Source organism: Solanum stenotomum, chromosome 4, assembly GCF_019186545.1.
Source record: "Solanum stenotomum isolate F172 chromosome 4, ASM1918654v1, whole genome shotgun sequence".
In the NCBI taxonomy this organism is placed as follows: domain Eukaryota; kingdom Viridiplantae; phylum Streptophyta; class Magnoliopsida; order Solanales; family Solanaceae; genus Solanum; species Solanum stenotomum.
The window spans coordinates 6,124,068-6,128,252 of NC_064285.1; the positions used below are offsets into that span (position 1 = coordinate 6,124,068).

Sequence of the window (4,185 nt, forward strand, 5' to 3'; positions counted from 1 at the left end):
ATATATATATATATATATATATATATATATATATTCAATTTACTTGTCATTTTAATATATCAAAAATACTCTCATTATATTGATCACGAGATATTACTTTGTAGGGCATCCGCTGAAAAAAATATTGGTCTCTACTCTCTTGTTTGCAGGAAAATTAATAGTGAGTGCGTAAACGAGGTAAAAATTTGTGGAAACAGGGGTTAAAAGCAAGTGAGTTGGGTTCGATCAAACTCCTTTTTTTTTGAGGGGCTAAGTCAAGAAAACAAGAATAAATGGGTTGAATATTTAACTAAGCAAAGAATAAGAAATTTGAGTATGTGTTCAAAATAAGAATAACATATTTACTTTTCTATAATTATCTATTTTGCTTTAAAGAATAGAGCAAACTCAAAAAAAGGCTAAGGAGATGTACATGAAAAGTATGAAACAACTTATTGAGTCATTAACAAAGATGCTTTCATTGGACAATAAAAATGAGATAATCAGTTGAAAATTTGGATCAATCTATCCATTTGATATTGTTACTGTTTAAAAGTCATCCTTTTTGTAAGGTGCCATAGAGATTAGAAGTTAGTCAATAACTGCACGATAATTGCTAATTATTACCAAACCAATTGATATTTTATAAATTGGCTAGGAATTAGTAAATTTAAAAATTGATATTCAATAGACTAAATCGTTAAGCAAAATTATCCATCTGATCCGTCCGATAAGCAACCCTACTAAAATGTAAGAATTAGGGCAATAAAAATAAAAATAGGAAGATCTTGAGTGATCCTACTGTACAGCTCGGTTTTTACCCAATACAAGAATAACACCCCATATTCTTTCATTTTCAATAATACTGAAGTTCTCATTGAATTTTATAGCTTAATAAATGGCGATAATGATGTAAGCCAAACTTACATGGTAGAAATTTCAAACGTTCTAAGAAACAACAATTAAAGGTTGGGAAAATGGTTTGAAAAAAATTTCAACTTTGGTCGAAATTATTGTTACGAAACCAAATTTTATCGAGGATCTTTTACCGCCTACACTATTTAATAGTATATTTTAAAGGTATAAATGTGTCTATCCCCTACACTATTTAATAGTCTATTTTAAAGGTATATATGTGCCTATGTGGACACATAACTATTTGTAATGATGCAATATTTATAATGTCCACGTGAGCACATATATACCTTTAAAATACACTATTAGATAGTGCAGGGGTAAAAAGTCTTTTTCAAAGTTCAGTATTGTTACAACAATTTCGGTCAAAATTCAGATATATTTCAGACATTTTTCCCTTAACGAAAATATGCTTGTTTGATCCATTTAATTTAAGGACAAAATACCACTCTATAGCTAGTTCCACTAGGACAAAAGAAGGCACTAGTTGAACTATCCAAAGCATAACTGTAAGAAGTTGAACATTTATCCTTAAAGAACCTCGAATACTTGGTCGCACCACAATTTCCAGACGTGCTACAATATTCGTTCGTCTTGAAAACAGTACAAGGATTGTTGCATCCTCCAGGAGTCCTTAATTCATTCGGACACTGTCCTATTATGTCCGCGGTGCATCTGATCCTGACAGAGCACTCATCCGCGGACACAGGACTAAATTCCATTGGGATGTTGAAACCATCAACAAGAGATATGCCCAAGAAATCAGTATTGTTGAATTGGTTAATGGCGTATTCGGCTAAAGTGTTTGGGGGTGTACCATAAGCTTGACATTCAAGTAGTCCATTACAATCCCCCGTTTGACATTGACCCTTACCTAATGTGTTGAAATTGCAATTGGTTCGGCCCCAAATACGACCGTTTTTAGTGTTTGCCTCGATTTTCCATGTTCCACCGTATTCGAGTCGTCACCCTCCACCAGGGACGGCTGCTGCCCATACCGTGAAGGGACAATTGTTTTGTATGTCGATTATTGTGTCTGCTTCTGCAGAGTCATAAAAGAGAGGGATCTGATGAAGCTCGTGTTTGAGGACAAATACTAAAATATTAATTACTTATTTCTCAAATCATTTATTTTCTTAACGAATTTGTCAAATCCAAATGTGACAAGTAAAAGAAATTGAATGGAGTAGTTGTAATAACCTGGGCAGAAGACAACCTTGTAATTTGTACCAGCAGGACATGTAAACATACTTGTTGGATCATCTTGTGGATAACTATAAGCATTTGGGCATCTTTGTTTGAAAAATCTCGAAAAATCAGTAGGACTACATGACCCTGATCCATTTGTACAACAATATTCCTTCGTCTTGAAAACTGTGCACGGGTTGTTACACCCACCAGCTGCCCGTAATTCGCTTGGGCATTGCCCATTAATATCTGCGGAGCATTGGAGTTTACGACACCCACCGTTGATTGGGCTGAATTCCATAGGGATGTTGAATCCATCGACTAGAGAAATATCGACAAAGTCCAAGTTATTGGGCTGGTTAAGTGCGAATTCAGCTAAAGTATTGGGTACACTACCAAAACCTTGACATTGTAGCCGCCCATTACAATCTCCAGTCTGGCATGCGCCTTGACCATTACCATCAAAGTTACAATTGGTTCTACCCCAAATGCGACCCATGGTTGTTCCTGGATTCACATTAATGCTCCAAGTTTGGCCCGAGTCGAGTCGTCTGCCTCCCCAGGAGAGGCAGCGGCCCAGACCGTATAGGTGCACCGATTGATAATGTCAAAAGTGGCAGCATGAGTAACAGATGAAAAGTAAAGGAAGATAAAAAGGGGGAAGAACTTGAGGAAATGCATATTACTTTTCTGTGTGTGTATGTTCAATTTGAGAATGTGTTTATTTGAAGACACTTTCAAATGTGATGAGTTTCACAGAAATTCTCTTGTGGAAAATTAATGGTTTTAAGTCTCCGAATTATTGAAAATTTTAATACTGGTCCTCGCATTATCTATTTCTTTCGTCCAATAATAGTTGTCCATTATATTATTTTGAGATGTCCTTAAACAGAGGGAGTAGTAATTTGTATTTAATCTTCAATTAATTAAAATATGAAATATTAATTATTTTGCTTGTGAATCTTCACAAATTTGATGAATTATTAATTGTTAAACCGTTTACTAAACTATGAGTTATCACTTCATAATTAAAGGCAGTATAAGTCAAAAAATAATCTAAATAAAACATACTCCCTCCATTTCATATTAATTGAATTATTGAGATGTTTCACACCCTTTAAGAAAAGAAGATGAAGACATAAATTAGGTTTAACTTTCCATTTTTACCCTTATTAATTATTATTAAAATAACTACATTAATTAATAACTAATTCCAACACTAACTAATGAAGGGTAAAATTGAAAAAACATTCTAAAAGTAATCTTGAAAATTGAACAATTAAGTTAATTTAAAAAATAAAAAATATCTTAACAATGTAATTAATATAAAATGAAGGGAGTATCGTAACTGTTGTGTGAAAGTGATTTTAAAAAACGTACATCCTAACTAATTTAAGATTAAATATCTCACAGATAAAAACTACTCCCTAAAAGGAACAAAAAGTACAAAAGAAAAAAAGATCTACTATTGTTCGTGTCATATACGCAAATCTATTTGAATATTATTGTTCGTGTCATATACGCAAATCTATTTGTTGGTTCTTCTCTTCAAAAATCTTGCCTCTTGACTTGTAAGTCAAGCCGTCACTATAATTGAACTTTTATAGGCTTGGTAATTTGAAAAAAATATTACAATGGGTGAGCACAAATATAACTTGATACTCAATTCATTCACTTTTATTTGTTATTTCATTTTTAAAATATTTTTTTTATTTTTATTTGTCACTGTTTCAAGACCAATATTAAACATTAATTAATAGAGATAGTGTCGTAAAATACATAGTATATCAATAATTATTTTCTTAATAAATGTGTTAATTCAAATAATGATAAGTAAAATTAAACAAATGGAGTAATACAAGTCTAGTGTTAATATAAACCTTACATATTACTATATAAAGGTTTATATATATATATATATATATATATATATATATAAAATATATATAAACTATCAAAATTACAGTTAACTAGTAATAACTATGAGAGCAAAGATACAATTTTATTATGATTGGAAAGTCCATCTTTATCGTCCATTTCGTGCCAAATTGGCAAATTGTTTTTGAAGGTTTATAGAAGATGACTTTAAAGAAGAAGAAGATG

At 31.9% G+C, this 4,185-nt stretch overlaps 1 pseudogene; it reads right to left on the reverse strand.

The window, feature by feature from the left end:
• Positions 1–1,323: 1,323 nt before the first annotated feature.
• LOC125861795 (pathogenesis-related protein R major form-like) lies at positions 1,324–2,768 on the reverse strand (annotated as a pseudogene).
• Between the last annotated feature and the right edge of the window lie 1,417 nt (positions 2,769–4,185).